Source organism: Lepisosteus oculatus, chromosome 8 (genome assembly GCF_040954835.1).
Source record: "Lepisosteus oculatus isolate fLepOcu1 chromosome 8, fLepOcu1.hap2, whole genome shotgun sequence".
NCBI lineage: Eukaryota > Metazoa > Chordata > Actinopteri > Semionotiformes > Lepisosteidae > Lepisosteus > Lepisosteus oculatus.
This window is the reverse complement of record NC_090703.1, coordinates 4,972,754-4,987,983: the sequence shown is the minus strand read 5'-3', so window position 1 is coordinate 4,987,983 and position 15,230 is coordinate 4,972,754. Positions and strand designations below refer to the sequence as shown.

The window sequence follows — 15,230 nt, the reverse complement described above, 5'->3', positions numbered from 1 at the left end:
ATTTAAGCTTATTTTGCTGATAAGGTTGTCAGAAAGAAGCTTTTTATCAGTCCAAAATAGTTGGAGGTAGTATTATGCTTTGTTCCCATCCAGAATGAGAACAGTGATGCTTTGTGGGAAAATAAAGTCTTTTGATGAAGCTGCCATGATTTTTTTATTTCACACAGGAAAAAGCACATTTAAATTCTCACTCTTGTAGGTTGCTTGTAGATGAGAATGTATAGTGGAAGCTTTAGTTTGTGTCCAGGGGTTTAAACCTGTAATTATATTCTGCTGAACGGAGCTGTATAGCCCAGTGTTTGTTCTTTGAAAATAAATATCAGTCATCCATCTTATTTGGATTACAAGGTCAAGCTTTAATTGAAATCTCTTAAGGAACCTCATAGTAAATTTAGTAACTTGATTGAGAAAAAAAACAAATAAACTATGTTTATGGTAACCGTTCAAAATGGAACTTCGTATTCCAGTGTAATTTTGATGATTTCATGTTGAAGACATCCAAGGTTTGTGAAAGAAAATGCACCTTGAAGTAAAGCACTAAGAAACAATAAACACCCTTACAGCAAACTACAAAAAAGGGATATTCTGAATTTCTGCTCATCTGAAATAAAATTACCAGGACAACTGGATTTATGTCTTACCAGTTACTTTCCTTTCTTTTCTGTGGGACGACCATTATATTCTGTGTGATAAACTTTAGCAGCAATCAGAAGATATTACTACCAGACCTGATCTGCTGTAGGAATTGGATTATGGTTCTTAGTGTTCAGCATATAGAGTAGATAAAGAATGCAAAGACATTTAAAAGTTGCAGAAATGTTAGTTTTTCCCAGACTAATGGCGTCATTTCTTACACAATGAGTATATTTCACATAATTGTTGCAGTCATAGTAAGGGGTGGTAACTATTACTTGCAAAGTTTTTAGTATTTAGACTGCCCTCTCTTGGAAGTGAAAAGCCTTTGTTGCAATAAATTTCAGATATTTTTAACTAGGTGCTTATAATTCTGAAGAGATAAGAGCAAATAGCAAACAAGTCTGCTCAGAATAAACTGGGAAATTATCGCTAGGGCCCTTCCTCGTGACACAATTTGTCAAACCTGCTGATAGGAAACAAATTCTATTCATAAAGATTTTTTTTTCCAGCCCTCTTGCGATTCGGTAGCAATTCAATTATAGTTTTGTGAGATAGTGAGCCCAGAGAGGGAATCCAGGCTGACAAGAAATATGACAGGACAGTTACAGAGTGTTTATGCAATTAAACTTTCACTGACAATACCTGCAAAATGATGAATGCGTGGGCGGAGGTTTGTGTGCACAAGCAATGCCCCACCAGTATTGCACATTTTTCATTATTATACAACCGTTCAGATCTTCCAGGGATCGCCTGAAGTGTGGTGGCTGAGTGGGGGAGACTGTGAAAGACAGAGAGGCTGAGGCACTGTTCAGCAGCTGCATTTACATCCATTCTATAGGCTCCTGATGCAGAGCTGATAAGTGCCTTTATCACACAGGTATTTTTCATACAGATTAAGATTTACATTGTCTGACACATTTAATGTTTAATTTCTAAATAAATATAGAGTAGTAGCTATATTTCACAGGCCCCTTTCCGAGGGTTTCCGTGTCTAAAGAGTTTTTAAAGCCAGACTAGGTTCTGGTTTAATATTTTCACCTGAAGAATTCTGGTGACTTGTCTGTTTTGTTATCGAAACCAAACCCGTGTTTGAAATAAAGAAGCTTCTACAAATGACAAAAGTGGATTTCATAATATTGCAGAATTAAGTAGGATGCTATATATATATTAAAAGCCATACAGATACAGTATATGTGACTTCACATATTCACATAGGCTAACAAGGCTAACGAACAACCCTCCAGAGGCAGCAGGTAAATTCAATTTAAGAAACACATTGCACGAATCTGGAGATACCTAGATGTTTTGTTTTTTAACTGCATTTCCAGATCTGACTAAAAAGGGAAGAATCACAGCAAAGCCGGTACAATATGTCTCCACTTTAGTAAAGTGAGCCTTCTAATTTTTTGTATCCCTTGCCAGTGTTTGGCAGTTCATCTTTGTGAGTCACCACTGCTTGTTATGCTTGTGCCCTTTCAAATCCTGAACCAAACTTATACAACAAGGATTGAGTTCTTTTTCTTCAATAGGTATATTCTTGGAGACAATTGAGCCAAAGGGTTAAGCTAATTTCACCATTAGGGGACATATTGCATTGACAGGGTTCTGTTGTCTAGGTAATCTTGATCTTGTATAGCACAGTCTGACAAGAATAGTTAAATAAAACAGAACGGGGGATACGTCTGTTGTGCTGAAGCACAGCTTCATTCCTCATTACATGTACTTTTCTATATTTCCATTGAAAAAACTATAAAAAACGCCAAAAACAATGCAAACATGCGGGTGAAGTGTTGATTTTAGTTAGCTTAGAAATTACAGAGGTGTATTTGGGTTTGAAACTAATCCTATTAATTCAAAGTGAATAACAAAGAGGACTTAGACTTTTCCCAAGTTGTTCCATTTATTCAACCTGCTAGTGTTTTGTTCCTCCATCATAATTATTTCCAAGTCAGATCCACTCTGATTTCCTAGTGGACTTGTGTACCTCCGACTAACTTAAAGAACGACGAAGCCAGGATAATTCACACAATTCCTCAGGGGTCATGTTCTCTGTTTTTTCAAGGACATTTTTATTACAAAGCTGATGAAATTTGCATATTAATTCATTTCTTTCAATTTTTAAGATTAAATGTTGTCAACATGTATCAGTGCAAGGCTTTGACGGTGCTGATGAAATGGGTCAGTCAAGCTTGAACATTTTGAGTAAGGCAACCATCTGCAACCCCAGAGCCTTGGTGTAGTTCACCGCCTCTTCTGCAAGTTGATTAAAGCAAAGAACTTTGATTGAAGAAAAGGGGGACTCAGATTATTTGCTGAATTCTGTCAGCGTGGCACCGGTAGTATAGAGACCCTTCCCACAGATTAAACCGGTGCAAAAGTATATAAAAAATCTTGTTTTTATTCAATTCACTTTCTTTTCCAGCCGTTTCATTGTACAGGATTTCACTCTCAAATGGTACCAAAAGGAGTTATGTTCATTTTTAAGAGGGTAGATTGTTTATGTCACGGTGGATTTGTTGATACAGCCTTCTTTGAATCTATGTGATGTTTTATAATTGAACTATTATTTTTCTTTGATCTAAATATGATTGTCATATCTAGCACCGATTTTGCCACATTTAAAGGCATTACTAGATTACTTGGGTCTAGTACTATGCTGAATAAAGTGTTAATTTTTTTACTATATATTGTTCTTTATAAACAACAACAGCTGTAAAAACTCTCTTTTAAATGAATGCTTTTTGCATGGTACTAGACAAGGATTTCAGACATGTTTTGCTGTGATAGTTTAATCTAATCTCTGTTTTAAACCTGTTTTGTAGTTACAGAGTGAAAAATACAGCTTAAATCTACTTGTTGTTTTCTTCCTAGAGTATTTTTTTGTTTAAGGCTTTAGATAAAGCCACACGAAGCCTGGGGTCTCAGGTAAGACATGAATATATTTTAAACAGTTGCATTACCAAACATGTTTGCTGTTACGGTACAATGCAACTGTTATGTCTCGTTAGGTTGTTGTAATAATTTAAAAGATAAATTAATTGAAGATCTTAATTGCAGAGTTTAACTGCCAAATTGATGTTTGTGCAGGTGATTTCAGACATGTTGTCTGTGGTATGCTATTGTACATTTTGGTCTGCTCCTGACATTCATACATTTAAACTCTGAGCCCAGTTTTGAGCGTACTGCTCATCCTGCTGTTTTCATCCTTTTACTTCTCCGCCACAGGTGAGAGTAATATGTTATTAATAAATAAATCATAAAAAAATTGAATAGTACTTTAAGGATTTCTAATAACTGTTAAGCCCTGATTGTCTAGAAGCATAGCCTTGATAATTGACCTTTTCCGCTCAGCATGGTCTTGTCTTCTTAAACACCTGGGGCACACTCTCACATGACTCAGAGGGAGCAATCAGGCTTCTCCTGGGACAGCTTCTGCAGTGGACCTTGTGTGCAGATACAGCAAATAATGAACTATTTCTAAAGCACAATTAAAGTACTTCAGCTTTTAAATTAAAAATGGTCAAGTTTTCTTCTTAAAAGGAACAAAAAACTTCAACAGCAGTATTGGGCATTTGCAGTGTGTTTAGCTTTTGCAAAGGAGTCCATGCAAAATACTTATAAAAATTAGATTAAAACCCAGTTAGAGCCAATTTCTGACTGATGACAAGGACATTTCTTTCAACATAAACATTCCACGGTATCTGACATATTAAAGCCCTGTATGGTGCAAAGGTTTTTTGGTTGTAAACCTTTAATAATTATTTTATGGAGCTATGAACAATCCATACTTTTAATTCCTGTGAGTGACAGCTTGACATTATTGAACCAGTATGATTTGTTTTCATTCCGAGCACAAAAACAGACATGAGATAAGTTAAAAGGTTAAACATATAATTGCTTCTCGGAAAGAAGTGCATTTGAAAATTAAATACCAATTTTCTTCGTGTCAGGGCAATGGTTCTTTTCTAATGAATGAAAGGCTCAGAAAGTAGCAAACATCTTGCAAATTCCTGTGTGCCCTCAACACTTTTTCCTCCAAGACTTGTTACTGTAATGAAATTAGATGTGTATCAGTATACTGCGAGACTGGTGATGAAGCGACTAATCTGCAATTCGAGGCTCTGAACTGTTTACCCAGCACCCTGGAGCGAAGCGCTCCATTGTTGCTGCTTTGCTCTCTGTTCTGAAACATTTACTAAGGTTTCTCTTTTTAATTCTTTCTTAGTGATGGGATTTTGAAAGCAGACGTGTTAGTGGGAGTTCCGGGACGCTCGGTTAGAATCAGGGCCACGCAGACGATGTTCTTGTACTGCTCCATCTGCTGTGACTTCCAAACAGCACTCGTTAGACGCGCTTGCTGCAGGAATTAAAGTTTGTGCAACACGACACATCAAGCCAAGCATCATCACTCGTCCTGTGCAGCAAAACAGATTTACATTTCATTGAGATTTAATTGATATTGGGGCCTCTGTACAATTGAATTCTGAACAACATGCACTGTAAGAACCCGATTGTAAAGTTTTTTTTCCCTCGATACATCACTTACAGTATCACTTACTGTGTCACCCTTGTCTGTATCCAGTCTTATGTCCATACCCTTACGTTTAACACTTGTGGCATGTGGACATTGTTGTTATGATACTTAAGAAGAATTTTTAAAGCATTTTTTGGTTATATTAGGCTCTATGCTATTTATTTGTATGCTTTTTTAGAGATTATTCAATAGAAATCTAATTTGTCGAATGTTACGTGCTTACATACAGTCACAGAATGTTTCAGACTTTGTTCTCTACTTAACACTAAGAATGTAGGTCTCGTGACATAAATGTCTTCACAGTCTTGAATAGCTCCGTGCGTTAGATTGTATTTTGTTTAACTTTTACCGTGTGCAAAATGCTGCATGAGCAAACCATTTTAATACAAACATTGCTGGTAAATAGGGAAGCTGGGAGCAGGGACTTTTGTTTTCACAAGGCACTAATACAGTAGCTGCTGCATGACGACTGCAATGTCAGCGTTTATCTTTGAACTCCCGATTATTAGTTTTGACTGCAGTCACCTCTCTGACAAGTGTTATTGCTGTTCTATTTTATATCCCTGTTCCAGCTGATTTCTAATGATAATGCTCTCCCTAGTTCACTGCTTCTCTGGAAATTACAGACATGCTTTGACAGGACAAACTACTTAACAGCCTGTGCTTAACTCATCCTCCTTTGTTGTGATGTCATGACCATTGCTGCTATGCTCCGTACATTAAGAATAGTATGACACGGTATCCTCAAGACATTCTCGAAAGCGTCCCTGCAGACTGTAAAACCCTCGGATGAGTTTCTGATGGGAGCAGAGCTCTGTTAGCAGTGCTGCGTGTTCAGTCCAGCACTTTTCAGAAATGTAATCAAATCATAGGAAGGAATGCTTTTATCTTGTGTTGACATCTGCACTCTGGGTCTGTGACCATTTCTCTGAATCAGCACAAGGGCAGATAAACCTTTCGCAGATAAAATTTGTGAAGTTGTCGCAATTTCACCCCGATTTCCATATTAATAATGGATGTACTATGTCTCCCTTTGCCAGTGCCAGATATAAGATTCAAAAGGACCAGAGGTTATCTTGCCATTAGCTATGCACTCTGAGGGTTTTTCAAAAATAAGTGAGGGACCACGGCTGACAAGACGATAACCTTTAATCTCCTGGAGCAATATTCTGGCGATTCCATACTTCAGTGTTTTAGAAAGGGTTACATCCATATGCATAGATTGTTGTGTTCTGCAAGCACTAACGTGTGAATGTGCTGACCCTCTGTGTCGGCTTGTTGTGAGTTCAGATCGCAGCTCTGACAGATGGGTTCAGACTCATTACTTACCCAGTGATGCATCCAGTTTGTAGATTTGGAGTGCCAGTCGGTGACTACTCCCGTGGTCTCATCAGAGAGGGGACGTTCATGTAGAATGTCTGATTTGCCAAACGGTGTTGGCGATGCTCTGCCCTCCCAGGAGTCTAGGAGGAAAGGTAGGAGACCCAGACAGATTCCTGGGATGTCAATAAGGAACTCCTGAAGGGTCTTCTGTACACTGCCATGATATTACAGTAGAACATGTCTGCTGGTCATTACTGTTATGTGTATACTGTAATTAGCCATTTCTTCTTGTTTTGTGGTCATCAAGAAGCATTTCTGTTTAAGCTCACATTATTTTTTTTTTCCTATTGACATATAACTGAAATACATGTGGGCTCTTGGAGGGCTGGATTGGATTGCATCTGCTAAACAAAATGGGTATTTGAGTTCCCTGCCTGTGTAGTAAATGTTGTTGGCAGAATATAGAACAGCAAAGCTTTAACTGGGAGAAGTCCTGTGGCAGCTGAGGGAGTAGTGCTGGATGATAGGAATACCGTTGTATTTGTTCATCTTCTATCGGAAAGACCAGGTTTTGCATAATTTTCCAATACAGAAGTGAGATTAGTTGATAAAGCATGTTTTTCCACTTGGGGGGAGAATGGCTTATTGCCTTAACACCTCACTGTGCTACTGGGAACCAGACTAGCAAGACTTGAAAGTGAGGCGACACCGATGAATTGGGGCTGTTCATCAAGTACAGTGCGTGTTGTTTTGAAATGCACGTTATTTGACTGTGATGAACATGATCAAACCACCTTACATCTGCGCTACAGGCAAAATATTAAGTTAACCAAACAAAATGACTGCAATCTTCTACATACTACCAACAATCTTTAATTGAAGTATTTTCATTAAACTTATAAGACAGTGACATCACCTGAGTTTGAGCGTTCAACCCTTATCTGTACACTCTGTACATAAACCAATTCCTCACCCAAGTACATGCATTATCTTGACTGCCTGCTACCTACAGTGTGAGAATTAATCATCTGAGGAACTTTGTCGAAGACTTTCTAGAAAACTTCAATATACCATACGCTCTGTTTGCATCAGTTGCAACTTTTAGTAAGTGAAAGTCTGCGAGTTAGTTAAGGAAGACTTACCTTTTTGTAAGACTTTATTATATCAAATAGCTTGATACAATATAAACGTTCAAGTACAGTGATTAGTGTATCTGATTTATCTAAACCATCTAGAAGAGTAATTGTAAGCTCCTAGGTCTTAAGTGGTGTACTTTTTTCGAAAGATTCAGTAACTCAGTAACTCGGATATTAGAAGCTCTTTTAGTTCATGTTGGATATATTTGCCATATTTTTAAGGTAGAACATGGTGTCTTGGGGTTATATTGTAAAATCAAAGTCTGGCAAACTGCCCTGTAAAACAAAAACTTTAAACACTCCTTCATTTTTGGTACTTTTTAGAGATGTGCTTGTGTTCATTGAGTGATGCTTAATGTTTCATTTACTGGTAGCATTTAATCCTATCATTTAATATAAATGCAACCACACATCTGAACATTTTTGTAATTCTAATTAGATTTTGGCAGGCCGGCATAGGCAGTGTTGTGTATGAGGTAATATGTATTACCTCTTGAAAGAAGTGCTTATGCAAATGTTGTAAATTGTAATTGAAATTATCTTTTGCAGCATTTTTTCAAGGACAAAAAGGTAGGCCAGCACCCATTTTGTGGAAAGAGTTGCTCATTAGAAAAGGTTTGTTTGTGGTAGTGTATAATTAAAGTAATGGTCACAGCTTGTGTGGCAGCAAATAGTCCATTGTTTGTTTGATTGCTGTACAAGTCAGGAGATCAGTGCTCACTAAAAGATGTATGCACATTAGCATGGGAGAGAAGAGCTTCAGAATGTATTGCCACAGATTTTCCTGACAACACTGCAGAAAGAAACAACATAAGAAGCAGAGCCTTTTGCTTGTGCGATGCAGGAGAGCTAGCAGATTTAGTTGCTGAAAGTTGAAAAATAAATGACTCATAAAACGACAGCCTGATACCTTACAACTGGCTATGTAAAGAAAGAGTATTTTGTTCCAAGCCTGCTTGCTGGGTCTTTGTGATTGATAGAAATAGCCAAATAAGAACTTCTCATTATGTCCAAGCATTGCATTAATTGTGCTTTTAGATTACATTAAGTACATACATTTATTTTAATCTTATCTTCTTATAAACCCATAGACATAATCCCTGTATGCTGAAAGCAACTTCAGACAGGTTTTAGAGACTCTCTCTTCTTCATAAATTAGCTAGTGGTCATCATAGAATGTCAGACAATCCCATTATGTAACAGGTAGGTGAGACACTAGAGAGGAAAAAACGAATGAATCACACAGCAGATGTCATTTTTTATAACTATGTTACTGAACAATGAGTTGATTTTCCTTTAATATATGAAGCTAGCTGCGAGTGAATTCATATTAACAAAACACTTTTGTGTACATGCCAGAGATGTGTGAGTTGTAAATTCAACAGAGCAGGCACAAATCTGAATGTAGTTAGATGCACTACCGTGTGTAAGGTGTGAGAGCTGGAATATTTACAATTTATCTTTACATTAAGTGGTTGACATTTTGCATTGACACTAATATTTATATAGGTGTAATGTGAAGAATATTAGCTGGCGTAATCTAGCCTGGCTCGGGTTTATAAGTCATACAGTACATGCTTGTAGCTCCGACCTTGTAGTTTCTCACTGTGAGCATTGCAGCCAGAATTTCAAATTCAGGAAAGCGCTGCATCTAAAGACTAAAGTACTGTCGTCTTGTTATTAATGGTCAGCACTCAGGCTGCAGTAAGTAATACTTTTTTAAAATGCCATCATTTAAATGTAGATTGTGGCATTCTGAATGATCATCTGAAAGGTTCCAACATGAAATGAATTTTAGCTCCTAAAGTCCATAAATAATGCTGGCTGACATGGATGTCTGAAATCAGGTCAGGACGAAGTGGGCTGCGTTCCCCTGACGGTGTGGAACATTCTCTTGAATTTAAAAGATTATTAGAATCCACAAAACACACTAAACACTGCAAAGTAAAAAAAAAAAAGGTTTTGTTTCACATAATAACTATTGACCTTTTTGCTCAATGTACACTGTTTCAGGTGTTAGCTGTTCTGTTCCATCAACACTGAAGATTGAACATGACTTTTTTAATAGGAAACACCGGAGTTACTGACTGCTCAAAGGACTTGTGTGTTGTAATTGAATATGGGGGAAAGGAAATATAAACAAAGGAAGGAACAAACACAACTCAGGGTTTACATTCGAAGGTCCCTCTTCAGTTGTTCTCTGTGTTAGAGGAAATAATCCTGAAGTGCAGAGTTAAAACATCATAAATGCACTTTTGATTTACTTATTCATTTTCTCTCTAGAGCGACATAGAAGAAAAGGCTAAAGTGTTCATGATAGCATTCAATGTCAGGGCAGATAAAGAATAAGGGAATTGTGGGAGAGTGGAACAAGCTACCCAGCCATGTTATTGAAGCTGATACCCTGACTTTTTTTACAGAGAAGGATGAGGATGAGGTTTTCTGATTTATCAGCTGCCAATGACCAAACGGTCTAAATGAGCTGTAGAGATAGCTGTAGAGTATCCAGCAGGCCAGGAGCTGCTGCTGCTAAATTTCTGTCGTACTCCCTACCTTCCTGCTTTTATTCAGATTGTTCAAGTAGGGAGCTGCATCAGCATGCGTGGGCTGCAAAGGAACAAGTAGAAGGTTTTTTCCATTTGAAAAGAGAAGAAAGGAAACACACAACGTTTGGCTGTGGAGCCTTCTTCGGGTCGAGAAGAAGAAGGCTCCACAGCTGAAACATTGTGTTTCTTTTCATCTCTTTTCAGCATGGGATAAACCTTTTACTTGTTTCTTTATTCAAATCGACCACCTAAAAAATTGCATTCACTGGGCCAAAAAAAAAGTAAAAGTGCTTTCTGTATAGTTGCTTAAATTTTAAAAAATGTCAGTGAAACCAGTTTCATACTCCTGTTACCTTCCGAAGAGTCGGATTTTATCTCTGTGAGGAAATATTCAGTTGCCAAAAATTCTTAAATTTATCCTTATACATTTAGGAAAATGTGGTATCCACATATGTGTATTTTTTGTGTTCATCAGATTCTGTTTGGTTGTTTTATGTGTTTTGTGTTATACAGAGAATTCTCTTGCATTGCATAGTATTTGATCATATTTTGTGTTTGAATATTTAAAAAGAAAATTCCAAACGAATTTTGGAAACTTACATTTCCCAAATTTAAATTTCCAAAGGGATGTTGTCTATTTAGGTTCCAGTGTTCAGTTACATCTGGCAGGGAATAATGGTTTGAAACCCAAAGTAGGAATTTCTGTAAGTTGATTCTGACTGGGTCGGTACCGAAGTGCAGCACTGATCTCTGCTGATAAATCAATATCCTCATAGTGTAGCTACCACTGCTTTCTGCATGGTGTCTTTAGCAGGCTAGCAGATTAAAAGCAGGCAGATCTTGACCTGCATTCACACACATCAAGTACCTCTTTTGTCAGCTTTCTATTCAATTGCAGGTACTGTACCTTAAAGGTGTTGTTTACTTGCTTAGAAAAGACACACATTTGAACTGTGTAGCGTATGTGAAGTCTACACTAATTTAATATAAAAGGACTGAGTAGCTCAGGCTTTATGTTATGTGAAGACTTTTAGCTTCTAAACCTGGAATTGATCTTTGTGGTTGTAATTTGCTCTTATTTTAGTGCAGTTTACATTAGCATTTTGTTAGTAAAGATACTAAAATACAAGAAGCATGCAACTTATCCTATATTTTTTCATTTGAAATGCTAACAGAGTTGGGCTTTGTTTTGTTCCAGCTGATGGATGAGATGACAGTTTATTTTTGTTACTAAAAAAGCCTTAAAAAGAAAAATGTGCTAAATGATATTACCAATACAATTTTTATTTCAATGTTTGTGAATGCAAACAATTTGTTCAAATAAGTTAGTTAATAAATTAATAAATAAACCAAAGAATTAATGCTGACCAATAAGGTGTCTTACAGAAAGCAGATGACTTCAGATTGCTGAAGATATTTAGAAAACTAAGAATTTCTATATAATTACACTTCATTTTTTCAATACATGCCAATCAGTGTGCTAAATGCTAACAGACAAAATGTTATCATTAAGGTCATGAGAAATACCCTTAAGGAGTGCATCTGTTTCTGAGACAAAGCTCTGTGGCAAATTGGCAGCAAGTTGGGGGAAAAAGCCTTCACGTTTCAGATTTCGGACTCAAGAATACGACTGGGTGCAAAGGCAGGATAGCTGTTTGGTATGGGGTTTTTAATGAGGAGAATATAGATATGGACAGTGATTGGGAAGGTTTGCATGTGATAGAACAGTTCAGTGTCTGGAGAGATAGACTGTATATAGAGGATGTTTAAGTGTTTTCACATGTACGGAAAGAAAATTGTATGATGTGTTGGAACGGAAAGCCTACATATAATATAACAGAATAACCATGCTAACAACTTGTCTGAATATTTCAGATGGTAGTTATATAACACATAGGCTATATGTAGTACCTTTTCAGAGTACGCAAAAGCCATCTCATTAGCTCTTACTGTAATGCCTGCTCCTAATTATCTTTAGTAATTAAATACCCATACTGAGTTTGGCAAAAGAGAAATCTTTTCTTATTTATAAGTATATAAATTAGAAGGAATATTAATTGAATTCCTTCCCCTGAAAAACTTGCTTACTGTTTGATATTTTTTTAGCTTTAGCAGTTTTGGCTCATTTACAAAATTTAGTTGTGCAAAATAAGTTAAAAAACTAAAAGCTTTGATCATTCTTATATGTCACAGCGGATTTTCCGATGTATTTGAATATATTGCTTACGTTGTGTTTAGTTTTTCTTAAAGCAGTTTAAGACTCCTAAACAAGGTAAGATAAAGACTTGCATCAGGTCACATCTGCCTCCAGATGTTTCTGACAAAGTGACTTTGGAATTATCCAAAAGCTTTCCATTAAGACAGATCAGCTACCCTCAAACCATGAGTTAGTGATTCTTTCACAAGTACAAATGTACAAGCACTCTTTATTTTTTAAATAGAAAAATGCAATTTCAGTCCTTGGGAGATTTGAAAAGCTGTATCTGTTTTTTCAGTCCACTTGCCAGAGATTTTGCAGAGTGGTTTTCAAGTCTTTCAGGTGGAATCATGAGAGGTTTCAGTAACAGCTAACAGTGATAACACTTGATGGGCCAGACTCAGATATGTTAGATCACAATGACCAATTATGGCTAAGTCAGTGTCAGTGCTGAAAGTTTGTGATCGTGTTATGTAGGTAATTTAGCCTTTGTTCTGTGCCTGATTATACTTGGTTGCTGCTGGGGTACTTTCACATAATTTAACACTGAGCATGATCTTACTATTGACATCTCCCCTGAAAAAAAATCTATAAAGGCTTTAAAGCCGGGTCCTGTCCTTCTTAGGGAATTCAGTTAGGGTCCATGGTTTATCTTGCCCTACACAATGAGTACAATTCAGGCCAGAAAGGAGCTAAATAACACAGACATCCAAGAACAGCTATGAAGACATTCTGTACTTCACGGGCAGTCTGAAAGACAAATATATATATACAGTATATACAATTCAGAAGAAAAGAGAGGGTCTATTTTTCTTTCTGATAACACCACTGCTCAGTTAATTACCTAACTACTGATTTTTATCACGTACACAATGTTTCTTAGGTGTTCTTTATTAGGTTTATTGTGGCTCTATGATAATATCAGTGCAGTTGCTGGAGCTGTCAGCGGGATGTTCGTGCAGACTCAGATTGGGAACTACAGTGGGTTTATCCACGGAAAAGGATGTTTCAAATCCGGAGAAAATGCCCGAAGAATCCCCATCGCCTAAATTTAGCAGGACCCCGTGCTGTTTAAATCAGCTATGCTTTTTATTTTTAAAAGATTCAGATATTCTCTTTCCTTTTCAGTTCTGCCCTCAACTGTGTTCAATTATAGGGAAGACTCGAGGAAATATGTTTCTCCATTAGCTTGGTATACAACAGAGAAAAGGGAGTTGTAGCTTACAAAGAGAGTGTTTTTTGCTTAAACTGAATTCTTCGGAGAATTGTATCATGAGTTGCAGAATTAGGGAACTGTACATCTTTGAGGTTTTTTTTTTATATGCCTGTGCACACAACAGAAATGATATCAAGTTTCTCAACCGTCTGTGAAAAACTGGAGGAAAAAAGATTGCTGTGTCTTTAAGCCATCCTCGTGCCTAATGAAAAAAATAAGTTCTAAGGGGCTCTGATCTTGTGTTTTAGTAAAATAGAACTCTACGGCTGAGTGACAGCTCTGATCTAAAGCATTTAAGTGTAAGTTTTGATCTCTCTGCCTTTGATTAAAACTAATGAGCTCATTTAATTCAAAATGGGAATCTCTGATAAGAGAAATAAGGTTGATGTGATTGGATTAGAGGGGCGAATTAAACTCTTAGAGCTGAAGTTTGTGCTTATATAGTGTATTAAAAAGCTGTTGGCGTATTCTGCTGTGTTAGATGATGAGAAAAATTTCATAGTAATTCATATTTAATCAGAAGAAATGAAATGACTAAATATAACATGGCTCGGCTTTTCCCTAGAGTGATAAAGGACTAGTTAGATTTTAAATGACATTTAATTCATGTCCTCAGAAACAAAAAAACTCATAAAAGATATCGCAGGGGGGTGATGTCCCCACTTTCAAGTGTATTGTTTCCAGAGAAGAGTGAAAGTCACAGCAGTCTTGTAATATGCAGAATAGTACGAAACAGGATTTTGCAGGTGCCTTCATCATAATCCTGTTTTCGGTTCCATCTCCTTCCCTTGTCCAGAATCTCCTCGGTCTCACAGTAAAGGGTAAAGGAATTCTCCTGAAAGGAAGACAACATCAGCACTTTCTCTGGCTGATTGGTATAAGAGACTTCAAATCGCACTTTTGGGACAGTGCATGCTACCAATTATTTTACGTTGTTCTGTGTGTGTGTGGTGTTTTTATTTATTGATAACCTATCTGGGTTACAAATATATGTACTGTATGTAGAGTATCAGTCTTCCTGTTACTCTGGTGTGCTGTTTATATTGAAAGATGTAAGAAAGGTCAAACATTTTGGTCTGGCCTTAAACAAGGAACTTTCTGCTTTTATGCCTTAAATGCAAAGCATTTTTAAGCTCTTTTTTTAAATGAATGCAGAATTTATTAATGTCCTCTTCTGTAGTACTAAATACTCTTTATGTGAAGGATCTTTTAAGTTGGAGATTAGTTTTAAAGAAGGTTCAGAAAAGTGAGACTGCAGTTAAGTCTTGCTTTGCGAGCTGGAAGGAGCAGAGCTCTTTGGGCAGTTCCCTCTAGATCTTGAGGTGCCAGGTCCTGAAGGGCAGACCTTGGGGAGGAAAACACACACCAAACAGAGATTTGTAAAGCGTCTTGCCTGGCAACAAATCATTCACCCCTTCTCTGAAAATCGCATTAAAAATTACAAATCTAGTAAGAGGCAAATCATAAATGAGAAGGAGGAGTATAATCAATTTTTTCAAGTAGTATATTTAACACTAGACACGTTAGCAAATGGGTTTGATGAAAATCTGACTAGACACTCTCAGAAAATGAAATACATGCTGGCCAGGAGTATTCTGGGTCATGCAAAATATCAGGCTGGTGACTACAGTATCCTTAGGGT

The 15,230-nt window shown here is 37.0% G+C and overlaps 1 protein-coding gene across 4 annotated transcripts in view; it reads left to right on the top strand.

Annotated features, from left to right (window-relative positions):
* The window catches only part of LOC102683864 (neuronal PAS domain-containing protein 3), a 279,046-nt gene that overhangs the window by 239,891 nt on the left and 23,925 nt on the right, over positions 1 to 15,230 (top strand). The gene's annotated exons all lie outside the window — the stretch shown is intronic.